Source organism: Diabrotica virgifera, chromosome 1, assembly GCF_917563875.1.
Source record: "Diabrotica virgifera virgifera chromosome 1, PGI_DIABVI_V3a".
NCBI lineage: Eukaryota > Metazoa > Arthropoda > Insecta > Coleoptera > Chrysomelidae > Diabrotica > Diabrotica virgifera.
In genome coordinates, this window is record NC_065443.1 from 178,742,545 (window position 1) to 178,758,524 (window position 15,980).

The following is a 15,980-nucleotide window of genomic DNA, read 5'->3' on the forward strand; positions in this document are numbered from 1 at the left end:
CCTTATATTCCATTCTTAACACAAAAACTTCTAAAATTATTTAAAGGATTGGAAAACATGAAAATTGCTACTAGAAATATTAAAACTATAGCACAACTATACACTAAAACTAAAGATCCTCTAACGACTAAGGAAAGTTCAAAAGTTGTGTATCAAATACCTTGCTCAGACTGTGATAAAGTTTATATAGGAGAAACTTCTCGTACATTGCACAGTAGAATAATTTCTCACAGAAGTGATATTAACACAAATAAATCACAAGCTTGTGCGTTAGCCGACCACTCAATTAATTTAAATCATACATTTAACTTTTCACAAGCGTCAATCCTACAGAGGGTAAAAAATGAACAGAAAAGGTTATTTATAGAAATGACACATATACAGAAAAATAAAAAATGTATAAATAGAAAATCCGATATAGACAAACTAAGTAACATTTATTGTTACATATTAGCATATCAACAAAAAAATTAGCACATCATAATCTGATTTTCTATTATACAATCCAACATCAAAATTTATATATACTTTAGACAAATTGACTGGACTAATTAAACTTAATTTATTTTTCATAGATCAAACTAATAAAATCTAATAAAAAAAAAATTATATTGTTACTAGTTTTACTTTCCTTCTACATAAAGTATATACACTTTATATATTTCGTGACATATTTCAAACGTGACAATATAATTGAAGTATTTAAAATGAATTTTTATATGTGCATGATTGTCCTTTTAGTAAAGTTCCTAATTTTTCCAATGTAATCTCACGACTAGTAAGTAATTAAGAAAATTGTAAGTACATAATTTTTATATTTGTATATTTTTGTCAACAGATGTCTTGAAAAAGAATTAAAATAAATTCGAAAGCTTGACAGTAAGTCAAAGAGTTTTCTTTGCCTTGTGGGCCAGAAATTGACTGCATCCTCACGAATTACTGCTTGATATTTAAATATACAGTCAAGAATACCATAATCTTATTATAAGATTATGGTATATTATATATTTTATTATATATTTATAAAAAAATATATATATATATATATGTATATATATATATATATATATATATATATATATATATATATATATATATATATATATGTCTTCATATCAAGGCGAGATCCGTTTGTATCATCAGCTATACAAGATGAGATCCGTTTTGCAAGGTGAGATCCGATTTTGGATCTCACCTTGTATTCACGTGTATATAGTGATATCTCGATGTAACAATGGTTGGGGTACAAGGAAATCGATTTTTGTCTGGACCTCATTTTGCACTCCTTTTGGTGAATTTTATATTGCAGTGGTTCCACTAAATCCGCTGTAGAGGGCAGCGCGCGCGATCCGTTGTGTATATGCTAAATATACATTCTCAAGACAACCCGAGATCCGTTAAATTTGGAAACATAGCAAATGAATTTCACGGTCAGCTCTCTCACTCGGCTTATGTCTAGCTTGAGTAAGAATATTTACATTATTAAAGGGCTCTGTCCAGAAAGCCGATTGTCAAATATCTCAAGAACTAGACGTTATATCGAAAAAACTTTGGAATGCTTTTTTAATGGTTTTTCAAAATCTATATACTTGTGCAATAGCAGGGTTCTTATTCTGCCTGCGAAACCGGTGGGTGTAGCAACTTTGAATTTTCAACTGAAAACCTTTATTTTTAATTAAATAGTTGAAATTTAGAGTTAAAAATACAAAACTTTTGTTTGAATCGATAATAGCTTCTTTAATCCAGTCGGAAGAGCTTCAAAATCGTCGTTTTGATGACATTTTTAGGGTTTAGGGGTACCTCAGGTAGTTAGCTTAAAACGTAAGAAATAAATTTGAACATTAACGGATTAAGCCAACACGGAGCCTATCGCAAATGTTTACTTTTCATTAATGTTTATTGATAAACAAAGCTCCAATTCTATTTTACTTTAACTCATTTTAAGGCTATTTCAATAAACTAATCGGTTTTTTTTCAGTTTTTTGGTAAAATGTTGTAACTTATAGACGAAAATTCTTAAAATCGGCTATTTTTCATTTAAATTGTCAATAAATAATTAAATTGAGAAAAAATTGGTCAGATTTACATAAATTTTGTTATTCCCTCCATATAGAAACTAAAATAATTGTTACGTAGTTACACTGAGGGTCATAAAAACCGTGTATTCTACTCATTCCTTTGAGCTATTTCACGTAATATCAAGATATAAGTTGTATTTTTACTTAAGTTATATTAACGTTAAACTGACTTAATTTATAGTTTTATAAGCAACAATTAGGTTTAGCGAAATTTATAAAACCTTGTTTAAATTGTTTTACATGCTCTATAATGCGGTTATCTTAAATTTTGTTTTGAATGTTTTTCTTCATACTGACAGACAAAAATGGCAAAAATGTGCATTTTTGACAACAAAGTGTTGATAACCAACATAGTTACTACTCAAAATATTAAAAAAAACTTACCGTCGGTATAACAGGTTGCCTGGCAACCAGATGCAGAACAGTACCATACATGTTTTCCACTTTTTAGCACTTTCTTTAAGTGAAATTTAAAATCATTTACCACCAATAACTTACACCCATGTTCACTCATTACGAAATCTGTTACAAGAATTTCAGCGATTTCAGCCATTTTTTCAAAATTTATTTGGATTTTCTCTAGTAATCCTTCCAAAAGACAATACATAAATGATAAGTACCTTTTACACCACCTTCAAAGATGGTAATTTATACAGGTACATAGCTGGAATTATTATATGGACCGTTCACTCTTGTTAGAGTATATGTCGCTCAAATATGACCGGTGTTACCTTAGCCATAAATTTCATCCATAAATTTTTTTTTATATTTTCACAAAAATTTGGTATAAATTTATCAAAAATGAATAAAACAGATAATATTGACAAGAAAAATGTTATATGTTATATATGTTTGGAAAAAAAAATTTAAACGGGCGATGTATTGACGGTGAGTAGATAATGCCACTCAAATTCAAAAATCCTTTATGGATGGTACGTTAGTCAACTTTTTTTCTCGGTTTTTTGTTAAATTCTCAAAGTAAATATAATAAAGCATAACATGTAAAAAAATCGTGATGGAGGTATTTTCCAAAACAAGCGAAAAAAATTCTGAAACTTAGATGTATTGCGCGCTATTCGTTAATACGTCTCAAATTCAAAAATCCTTTATGGATGGTACGTTAGTCAACTTTTTTTCTCAGTTTTTTGTTAAATTCTCAAAGTAAATATAATAAAGCATAACATATAAATAAAACGTGATGGAGGTATTTTCCAAAACAAGAGAAAAAAATTCTGAAACTTAGATGTATTGCGGGCTATTCGGTAATACGTCTCAAATTCAAAAATCCTTTATGGATGGTACGTTAGTCAACTTTTTTTCTCAGTTTTTTGTTAAATTCTCAAAGTAAATATAATTAAGCATAACATATAAAAAAATCGTGATGGAGGTATTTTCCAAAACAAGCGAAAAAAATTCTGAAACTTAGATGTATTGCGGGCTATTCGGTAATACGTCTCAAATTCAAAAATCCTTTATGGATGGTACGTTAGTCAACTTTTTTTCTCAGTTTTTTGTTAAATTCTCAAAGTAAATATAATTAAGCATAACATATAAAAAAATCGTGATGGAGGTATTTTCCAAAACAAGCGAAAAAAATTCTGAAACTTAGATGTATTGCGCGGTATTCGTTAATACGTCTCAAATTCAAAAATCCTTTATGGATGGATCGTTAGTCAACTTTTTTTCTCAGTTTTTTGCTAAATTCTCAAAGTAAATATAATAAAGCATAACATATAAAAAAATCATGATGGAGGTATTTTCCAAAACAAGCGAAAAAAATTCTGAAACTTAGATGTATTGCGCGGTATTCGTTAATACGTCTCAAATTCAAAAATCCTTTATGGATGGTACGTTAGTCAACTTTTTTCTCAGTTTTTTGTTAAATTCTCAAAGCAAATATAATAAAGCATAACATATAAAAAAATCGTGATGGAGGTATTTTCCAAAACAAGCGAAAAAAATTCTGAAACTTAGATGTATTGCGCGGTATTCGTTAATACGTCTCAAATTCAAAAATCCTTTATGGATGGTACGTTAGTCAACTTTTTTTTTCTCAGTTTTTTTGTTAAATTCTCAAAGTAAATATAACAAAGCATAACATATAAAAAAACGTGATGGAGGTATTTTCCAAAACAAGAGAAAAAAATTCTGAAACTTAGATGTATTGCGGGCTATTCGGTAATACGTCTCAAATTCAAAAATCCTTTATGGATGGTACGTTAGTCAACTTTTTTTCTCAGTTTCTTGTTAAATTCTCAAAGTAAATATAATAAAGCATAACATATAAAAAAATCGTGATGGAGGTATTTTGAGAAAAGTTGAGTAAACTGAGAAAAAAAGTTGACTAACGTACCATCCATAAAGGATTTTTGAATTTGAGACGTATTAACGAATAGCGCGCAATACATCTAAGTTTCAGAATTTTTTTCGCTTGTTTTGGAAAATACCTGCCATCACGATTTTTTTATATGTTATGCTTTATTATATTTACTTTGAGAATTTAACAAAAAACTGAAAAAAAAGTTGACTAACGTACCATCCATAAAGGATTTTTGAATTTGAGACGTATTACCGAATAGCCCGCAATACATCTAAGTTTCAGAATTTTTTTCTCTTGTTTTGGAAAATACCTCCATCACGTTTTTTTATATGTTATGCTTTATTATATTTACTTTGAGAATTTAACAAAAAACTGAGAAAAAAAGTTGACTAACGTACCATCCATAAAGTATTTTTGAATTTGAGACGTATTAACGAATACCGCGCAATACATCTAAGTTTCAGAATTTTTTTCGCTTGTTTTGGAAAATACCTCCATCACGATTTTTTTATATGTTATGCTGTATTATATTTACTTTGAGAATTTAACAAAAAACTGAGAAAAAAAGTTGACTAACGTACCATCCATAAAGGATTTTTGAATTTGAGACGTATTACCGAATAGCCCGCAATACATCTAAGTTTCAGAATTTTTTACTCTTGTTTTGGAAAACACCTTCATCACGTTTTTTTTATATGTTATGCTTTATTATATTTACTTTAAGAATTTAACAAAAAACTGAGAAAAAAAGTTGACTAACGATCCATCCATAAAGGATTTTTGAATTTGAGACGTATTAACGAATACCGTGCAATACATCTAAGTTTCAGAATTTTTTTCGCTGTTTTGGAAAATACCTCCTTCACGATTTTTTTATATGTTATGCTTAATTATATTTACTTCGAGAATTTAACAAAAAACTGAGAAAAAAAGTTGACTAACGATCCATCCATAAAGGATTTTTGAATTTGAGACGTATTACCGAATAGCCCGCAATACATCTAAGTTTCAGAATTTTTTTCTCTTGTTTTGGAAAATATCTCCATCACGTTTTTTTATATGTTATGCTTTATTATATTTACTTTGAGAATTTAACAAAAAACTGAGAAAAAAAGTTGACTAACGTACCATCCATAAAGGATTTTTGAATTTGAGACGTATTAACGAATAGCGCGCAATACATCTAAGTTTCAGAATTTTTTTTGCTTGTTTTGGAAAATACCTCCATCACGATTTTTTTATATGTTATGGTTTATTATATTTACTTTGAGAATTTAACAAAAAACAGAAAAAAAGTTGACTAACGTACCATCCATAAAGGATTTTTGAATTTGAGACGTATTAACGAATACCGCGCAATACATCTAAGTTTCAGAATTTTTTTCGCTTGTTTTGGAAAATATCTCCAACACGATTTTTTTATATGTTATGCTTAATTATATTTACTTTGAGAATTTAAAAAAAAAACTGAGAAAAAAAGTTGACTAACGATCCATCCATAAAATATTTTTGAATTTGAGACGTATTAACGAATACCGCGCAATACATCTAGTTTCAGAATTTTTTTCGCTTGTTTTGGGAAATACCTCCATCACGATTTTTTTTATATGTTATGCTTAATTATATTTACTTTGAGAATTTAACAAAAAACTGAGAAAAAAAGTTTACTAACGATCCATCCATAAAGGATTTTTGAATTTGAGACGTATTACCGAATAGCCCGCAATACGTCTAAGTTTCAGAATTTTTTTCTCTTGTTTTGGAAAATACCTCCATCACGTTTTTTTTTATATGTTACGCTTTATTATATTTACTTTGAGAATTTAACAAAAAACTGAGAAAAAAAGTTGACTAACGTACCATCCATAAAGGATTTTTGAATTTGAGACGTATTAACGAATACCGCGCAATACATCTAAGTTTCAGAATTTTTTTCGCTTGTTTTGGAAAATACCTCCATCACGATTTTTTTATATGTTATGCTTAATAATATTTACTTTGAGAATTTAACAAAAAACTGAGAAAAAAAGTTGACTAACGATCCATCCATAAAGGATTTTTGAATTTGAGACGTATTAACGAATACCGCGCAATACATCTAAGTTTCAGAATTTTTTTCGCTTGTTTTGGAAAATACCTCCATCACGATTTTTTTATATGTTATGCTTAATTATATTTACTTTGAGAATTTAACAAAAAACTGAGAAAAAAAGTTGACTAACGATCCATCCATAAAGGATTTTTGAATTTGAGACGTTACCGAATAGCCCGCAATACATCTAAGTTTCAGAATTTTTTTCTCTTGTTTTGGAAAATACCTCCATCACGTTTTTTTTTATATGTTATGCTTTATTATATTTACTTTGAGAATTTAACAAAAAACTGAGAAAAAAAGTTGACTAACGTACCATCCATAAAGGATTTTTGAATTTGAGTGGCATTATCTACTCACCGTCAATACATCACCCGTTTAAATTTTTTTTTCCAAACATATATAACATATATAACATTTTTCTTGTCATTATCTGTTTTATTCATTTTTGATAAATTTATACCAAATTTTTGTGAAAATATGAAAAAAAAATTTATGGATGAAATTTATGGCTAAGGTAACACCGGTTACAAATTGTCGCAAATAAGAATATGTAACTGCAAATTAAATAAAATATCAAAAAATATTGGTTGTAATATTTTTTACATATGTGCTATTTTCATAATAGCATCGTCTGCTTTTACTTCACCTATTTACAAAAAAAGCGCAGAAGGAGAAATCCTGCGATCCTGCAAACACACTGTAAATACGTACAAACGTACATTCCTGGTCTAGTAGCAGGTGAATCAGAGTGAGCCGCGCCGGCTCGAATACTCACATCATACCACGCCAACTCCAATATTTAGCCTTTGAAATATAACAATCGAGAATGAGAATCAGACGTCCCGCAAATCGCGAAGCGGTGAAAGCATTTGTAACGTCGACGTCAGTCTTTAAAAGATCCGAAGGCGTCGCGATGTAAAGTGCGACAAATCGTAAATGAACTTTTCGCTTTCGAAAAAATTGAAGTTGTTGATTTTAATTTAGCGGGTGCAGTTGTTGTTTATCCGTTGCGGAAATTGATAAAAAATATCTAAAAGTTGTGGCAATTGTTTTGACGGGTATTTGTTTACCAAAGGTTCGTGTGCAATCAACTGTTTTGTGAATTTTGATGAATTTTGTGTGTTAATTCAAATTCGATTGCACCAAAAATTAAGAATAAATGTTTATATTTATATATAACAACAAAGATTATTAATCCAAAACTATTTCTCTGTGATATCTGTTTTTCATCTCGAAAATCTTGTCAAAACGAGTAGTTACTTCAATAATATCATTATGATCTGTGTTATTCGGTCAAGTTAAAAATATTTTAACATACCTACACCTGTATTAACCTTTCATGATTTAACTTATTCGGCCTATAGAGTTATAAAGATTTGGCTTGTTTGCAAAATGTTTTTACACATTTTAAACTAGAAAACTCCAAAGTAGCTTTGTTGGTAATATTAAAGGTTCTTGAAACAATTTTATTTGCAATTTACAACAAATTAATCATTCTTCTGTTAAAGTAAATATACTTGTAAGTTTTGCATTCACATGGTCTTTTATATTCGAAATTGGTTGTCCTTTGATCCTTATTATTTTTGTCTTCAATTATATTAGGTATTAATGTATTTGATATTTTATATGTAATATTGTATTTGTCAATAAATAGGTATGTTTACATCTTCCTTTTATGTTTCTTATATGTTTTACAAAATTTGCTTTCAAAAGTGAAACTCTTTCATTAAAAAATCCAATTTTATCTATATTTAAAATTAACTCCACTTCCTCATCTTATGATTTGATAATATCGTTTTAAATCTTTTTAGGTTGATTTTAAGTGTCATCATTCAGCCAGTCGCAATTAGATTATAGTCTAATATCTAATGCGTAGTGCGTGTGTTGAGTAAATTTCTTGTGACTTAGTAAATTCGACTTTACAAAGAGACGCTTATTGTATCCTAACGTCTGCTCTCCCTCCGGTGAGTACCGATCCCACAAGGAAATACATTATTTTTATTTATTAAATTTTTAATAAATAAAAATTTTCTTAACAATTGGGATTCGAACTCACAACCCTTGGATCCAAAAACTCTCTTACCACTGAGCCACAGAGGGGGCAAAAAGTGTAATTGAATCGGTTATTTTAAAAACGATATATTATCCACTGAAGTACTTTTGAGAAAAACCGTTTTAAATGCAATAATATATTGATTATATTGTTTATGGGGGCAATGATTGTGGTATGATACATACTTATTTATATAATATATGCAACTCCTTCAGGGGTCGGATTAGTGCGATTTTTTTCAAAAAATAGTAAAGGCTGGTAGAAACTCCATGAAAATGTTATAAACTTATTTTTGACAAAATGTGGATATGACCGATAAAATGACCGATTCATAGTGCAGTCACTGAAGGTTTTCGCCTCCGATTTCGTTGAACCTCCATTGATTTTCATGAAAATTGGTGAGTAGTTAGAGAATACCTCAAAAAACAAATGTGACATAATACCAACTTGCGCTTTTATCCTGGGGGTCGATTCCACCCCTTCTCGGGGGTGAAAATTATTTTATTAAAAATAATAAATTTGTTATATAAAGTATTAGAAATAGTAGATAATAAAAGGTACAAATAATACTAAACAAACTATTTATTTTATAACCGAACCGTATTATAATAATATACAAACAAAGAAATTAAGATGTGTCTTCTACAACGTATACTTCCAGACTCCTGTAAAAATATCAAATACAAAACTACTAAAATCGCTTTCACATCCATATGTCTTGTAACACGATACTTTCATGTAATCAATCCTATGTAAGAGTTTTCGACCTAAAAGGTTCGGGGAATTAGCCCGCCCACTTTGACTGCTATGTCCATTTTAACACTAATAAGAATACCATAATTTATAGTTGAATATATTGTAACATCCCGTCGCATCTAAAATTATTTTTGAATTAGTCAAACAGACCCCCTTTACTACTTAAGTACTCTAACTTAACCCTATTCAGCGGCTTAGTCAACATATCAGCTATCATATCCTCGGTAGGACAATACCTAAAGTTAACAACCCCTTTTTCTATATAACTAATTCCGGCTCTAAACCCACAAATTCCTTTATAACCTGTTTTAACCAAATTGCTTCCTGACATCCTTCAGCCAATGCTATGTACTCTGCTTCAGTTGATGATAGAGACACGCAATTCTGTTTTCTACATCCCCAATTTATAGGCGAACCCCGTAATAAAAATATATACCCGCTATTTGATGTTCTGTTCCCTTTGTCTTCTGCCCAGTCAGCGTCTGCATAGCCATATAATGCGCTATATGTTCCTTCTTGTCCTAAAATAAGCTTTTTATATTTTCCTTTATTTAAATATCTTAACGCCCTCTTTGCTTCGTTCCAATCTACTTCATTTGGATTTTTATTCTGTTGGCTTAGTATGGTGACGCTTGCCAATATATCCGGTCTAGTATTTACCGCAATATATACTAAACCACCAATCAATTGTTGATATATTTCACTGTTTTTCACCGGCTTTTCTCTGCTAGGCTTGTAGTATCCAACATCCAGCGGTATATTGAACTCTTTTCCACCTTTCATCATAAACTTGTTCAGCAATTTGTCAATACAACTGGCCTGATTTAAACTACATATCCCTTTATCGCACATTTCAATCTTCATACCTACATAATCTTGTAATAATCTCAAACTCCTTATATAAAAATTACATTTTAGTTTCTCTTCAAATATATCAGTTATTACCTGTGAATCCTTTGCTGCTATTAAAATGTCATCCACGTATATAAGTACGTAAACCCTTTCATGATTTATTACCTTGATATATAAATATATATCAATATTGCTTTTACAAAAAATTTTCCGTAATGACGTGATTTTCTCTTGCATAGCTTGCTTCCATTTTTCACTATCACTTCTTTCAAGCGCTTCTTTAAAGTTTCTAGGTTCTACTTCCTCGAGTTCTGTCAACTTTGCTATGTAGCGCTCAGGTGGAATACCTTTATTTATTCTGCTAGATCTACGATCACCTGAATTCTCTATATCGAGATCTGTATCTAATTGATAGTTAGAATCACCGTCATCGTCATGGGATTCTTCCCAACTTAAGCTCTCATACGTGTTAGATGTGTCCGTAGAATTTTCTATTTCCTCCGTGTTTTCAAAATTTGCAACCTCTCTATCTTCTACGTCGTTTGGCTCTATTTTTTCCCGTTTCATCATGGACCCAATGGATATTTCCTCACTTTTTGCCTCCTTTTTCTCGACGCATATATTTCTCTTGGAAAACACCACACTACGGCTAATTGTAATACGTTCTGTATCTACATTTAACAATCTATACGCTTTTGATTCATCAGAGTAACCTACAAATATCAGTGACTCACCTTTTGGATCAAATTTATCCTTCATTTTTTCTTTGGGAATGTGGCTATAAACCGTAGACCCAAATATTTGCAAATTCGACACATTCGGTGTTACTTTATGCCACAATTCATAGGGCGTTTTTTCTTTCGACTTAGTAGGTAATCGATTTTGCAAATAATTGGCTGTCACTATCGCTTCCCTCCAAAATTTCTTTGCTAAACCCGCATCGATTAACATGCACCTAGCCATTTCAACTAGAGATCGATTCTTTCTTTCTGCAACCCCGTTTTGTTCTGGAGAGTACCCCGCTGTATATTGAATTTTTTTACCTTTACCCTTTAAAAATTCCCTTAAATTATTATTTACGTACTCGCCACCCCTATCCGACCTAATTACTTTTGGAACCCTACCTAACTGATTACTCGCAAATTCTATAAACTCTTTTATACATTTTACCGCTTCATTTTTATGATTTAATAAATATATAGTTGTATATCTAGAAAAATCATCAATTAAAGTCAAAATATAACGTTTACCCCCTGGAGTAACAGTCTTCATGGGCCCGCAAATATCCGAATGTAATAAGTCAAGAATATTAAATGTATTGCTATGAGAAAATTTTGGAAAACTCTTACGTAAAATTTTACCTTTCATACAGCATTCACAAGTTTCCCTAATCCTACAGTCAGTCATATCAATCCCGACTGCCATTTTCTTTTCCATTAAGTGTTTGACTGCATCCATGTCCTTGTGTCCAAACCGTCTATGCCATGCATGTTGACAGTTGCTGGAGTGCTCCACAGCACTCAATCCATGGTCCACAGTTGAAAGTTTGTATAAGTCCGGTGAAGGCACCGCACTCGCGACGACTTTTCCGTGTAAAGCGATTTTACACTCGTTTTTATCGAATTGCACATTATGTCCCGCACTTGTTAGCTTTTTCACCGAAAGCAGATTTGAGTCTAATCCCGGCACATACAACACTTCGTCGATTTTTAAATTTTCCACTCCCGATCCAGTCACGCACTCAATAAGTCCTGTTCCTATACCCTGAACCTCGGAGTATTGCCCTTTCTCCGCCAAACTTACAACGCCTTTTCTGCTACCGTCAAATTGGGTATAGAATCCTTTGTAATTAACCATGTGGCTCGAAGCTCCTGAGTCCACACACCACGAAGCAGAATCCCTTTTTCCGTCCCTTGAGCTATAATTGACCATAAAACATGCATCATCAGTACCTTCAGTGACTTTATTGGCCTTTTCCTTCTTAAACGCTTTGTACTTAAAGCAATCTCGTTTAAAGTGGCCCTTCCGGTTACAAAAATAACACTGCCTTGCTTCTGCCCTTGCAGTACCATTATTTTTGTTACCCTCGTATACTGACTTCATCACCGACTCCTCCTGATTTCTTCCCAAAGCTCCCTGACGTCTCCTGTACTCATCTATCAATTTACTCGTAACAAATTCTAGAGTAAATTCACTCGATGGCCTACTTTCCAGCGCTGTAATCAAAAAACTGTATGAGTCTGGAAGACTTCCCAGCAAAATTCCTGCTGAGAACCTGTCCTTAATTTCTTCCCCTAAGGCGGCCAGTTTATTCAACGATTCTAGGAATAAACTAATGTGTGCTTCCATATCACCATTCTCCTCTAGCGATAGCCTACAGATTTGCTTTAACAAAAACACCATACTAGACAAACTTGATTTCTGATGATACTCCCTTAGCGCTATCCACGCATCGCGCGCGAATTCCCTGTTCCGGATATGCACTAATTGATTAACGTCAACAAGTAAGGCTATAGTTGACAAAGCCTTATCATTTTGTTTTTTCCAAGAACTGCTTCGATCTGCTTCTAATGGTAACTCACTCGAAACTATTTCCCATAGATCAGCATTGATGAGTAACATTTTCACTAAATAACTCCAAGATTGATAGTTCTTGCCGTTCAACTTTTCGACGTTATATTTCGCACTCTCCGCCATTATGTATTCGGTTAACACGAAAATTTCGCGACTGTACACTTTTAATTATTATCTTAATACAGGTGAGCTAACAACGTAACTGAGCCCAGAACCTATTAGAAATAGTAGATAATAAAAGGTACAAATAATAGTAAACAAACTATTTATTTTAACCGAAAAACCGTAATATTACAATATACAAAGAAATTAAGATACGTGTTTCTACAACGAGATATTCTTCTAGACTCCTGTAAAAATATCAAATACAAAACTACTAAAATCGCTTTCACATCCATATGTCTTGTAACACGATACTTTCATGTAATCAATCCTATGTAAGAGTTTTCGACCTAAAAGGTTCGGGGAATTAGCCCGCCCACTTTGACTGCTATGTCCATTTTAACACTAATAAGAATACCATAATTTATAGTTGAATATATTCTAACATAAAGTTATTAAAATAAATCAAAACTTTTTGAGTTATTAAACATCAAAGATTTTAATTTTTCGTGAGAAGAATCCATGTTTTTAACCGATTTTTCATAAATAACCAAAAACTATAAGTTTTTACTAAAAAGTTCTAATTACCAAAATTGAAGCTAATAAAAAACGAAATAAACTACTCGCTTAAAAAACTAAACTTATGTTAACTGAAAGTGAGTTAGGGATAATTGAATGTATATTTTTTTAGGCGAGTACTTAAATCTAAGTATTCAAGATTAAATAACGGGAAAACGATGTATTTTATAAAATATATGTGCAATACACTTATCAAAGTATGTACTTCGGAATACCTATCAAATGAGCTCCAATAGAAGTTAATAGCATCAAAATTAAGCAAGTTATGATGAAAATAAAAGAACCCGTTCGAATTTTTTAGGAAAAGTGAAAAATAAAACATACGCCATTTCCACAAAAATTAAAATGTATAGCAGTCCTTACTAGAATCTCTTTATATTAGTATAAGTAATGACTTCAATAATTTTGACCGGTTTAGAATGCATATTTTTGAAAAAAAAGATAATTTAAGAAAATCAGAATTTTTAAAATTATTGTAATTTTCATTTTTTTTTTTGATAATAACTCCAAAATTACTTAATATACGTAAAAAATGATATATGTCCAAATTTTAGTTTTTCTGTACCAAATATTCTACCGTTTTTACTATTTCGCTAGGGTAAAAAATAACCGAGATAGAAACGTTTTAAACTTAAATTTTGCTGCGACTACCATGTAACCCGGACTATTTTAACGTTTTATTTTTAAAAAAGTAAGAGGTTTAAAAGGATAAAAGGATAAAACTTGGTTTATTATTACTTGAAATTAACTTTCAAATGGTTTTTAGGTGAACCTGATATCGTAATAATTGACGGAGTTATTAAAAAAAAACAACACCATTTTTTGAAAAAACTATAAAAGATAAATTTTGAAAAATTTTTGGTGCCTAAACTTTTAACGCTATCAACTTGTTCGGGGACTCATTTGATAGATATTTTTAAGTACTTTGACAAATGTATAATACTTTATGTTATAAAGTGCATAATTTTCCCGTTATTTAAGATTGAATATTTGGATTTGGGTACTCGCCGAAAAAAATATATATTCAATTACCTATAACTCACTTTAAATTAACGAGTTTATTTAGATTTTTATTAGCTTCAATTTTGGTAATAATAACTTTTTTCTAAAAATTTACAGTTTTTGAGTTATTTATGAAAAATCGGTTAAAAACATGGATTTTTCTCACGAAAAATTAAAATCTTTGATGTTTAATAACTTAAAAAGTTTTGATTTATTTTAATATCTGTATATAACAAATTTTACTTATAATTTGTCCCTCTATCGATTTATGGTATTATTTTTAATAAAATAATTTTTACCCCCGAGAAGGGGTGACTTCCACCCCCAGGGTAAAAGCGCAAGTTGGCATCATGTCACCTTTGTTCCTTGAGGTATTCTCTAACTACTCACCAATTTTCATGAAAATCGATGGAGGTTCAACGAAATCGGAGGTAATAGCTCATATCCACCTTTAGTGACTCCACTGTCAATGAATGTGCTTATTTTGACAAATCTTCGATATGAAAACTAAAATATTCAATAAAATTTACTTTACAGTGTAGGAAAAGATCAAAATATGAATACATATTATTATTGTTTGATTTGACGATTCGATTTATAATAGTATCAAGGCAGACGATATATTTATTTACTGTTAGAAAAATGTAAACACTTCGGAGTTTTTAATAGGGTATTCCATATTTCAAATTAAATTTTATTAATAAAGTTTAGATTATATTTCTCACTTTTAATATTCTTCTTTCTGTTATCATTTTCTATTTATACATTGTTTTCAATTAGCCGGTATATTGGGTATATTAGTTACTTGGAAGGCTTTTTCGTCCTTGCATGCTCTTTACTTGGTAGGTATACCATTTTTGCGAGGTTTCTGTTACGGTATTTTCTCCACATGCAGTGATGAGTGCACTAAGAATCGGCAAAGTAACGCAAAAGACGGAAATCATAATTAGTCTGGGCTGATTATATCGGAGAATAGGCCATTTTTGGGAAAAGTTATTTACCAGCAATTTTATTGCTGGAATCGAATTATAAGATCCTATATATTAATAATATAGGTATGCAAAGTCCTCAGATAGTGTGCTACTTTTTTTATAAACAAAATGGCGCCCGAAAATCGTGTTCTTTTCAATTATTGCTCTATAGATTCTATATTTAAATTCTATATTCAAATATTGCTCTATAGAACTCCGAAGATTTTAACTTTACAACAAAAACACCCAAATAAAAATTCACCGTGATTAAATTTTGCATAGAGACGTGTTTTTCCCGATCTGCTCCGACGAAAATTTTCCTCGCAAAATGCGGGTTTTCCCAACAAAATCTTTAATTTTCAAATAAAGTTTTAGATAAGTAATTATTTACCAATAATTAAATAATTTGGTGACTTAAAAGCCTTCTTGGTTTAGATTATAGTTCCAGAAGCTGGTGAAAATGAAACGAATATTTTAGCAACAATTCAATTGTTAATTCATAATTTACGGTCGCAATAATAACCAAAATAATTATGATGCACTGATCAAACTTTGAAATCTTATAAAGATGAGATGCCTATTTAACATTTTGTCGACA

At 30.7% G+C, this 15,980-nt stretch overlaps 1 protein-coding gene across 3 annotated transcripts in view; it reads left to right on the top strand.

The window, feature by feature from the left end:
* Window positions 1-7,307: 7,307 nt before the first annotated feature.
* LOC126878907 (retinoic acid receptor RXR-alpha-B) overlaps window positions 7,308-15,980 on the top strand; it is a 281,711-nt gene continuing 273,038 nt past the window's right edge. Inside the window, exon 1 of one of the 3 annotated variants that reach the window (XM_050641800.1) lies at window positions 7,308-7,551. The gene's annotated coding sequence lies outside the window, so the exon portion shown is untranslated. Of the gene's footprint in view, window positions 7,569-7,594; window positions 7,611-15,980 lie in introns of those variants that run through there. The other 2 variants (XM_050641798.1, XM_050641799.1) reach the window with 2 other exon arrangements.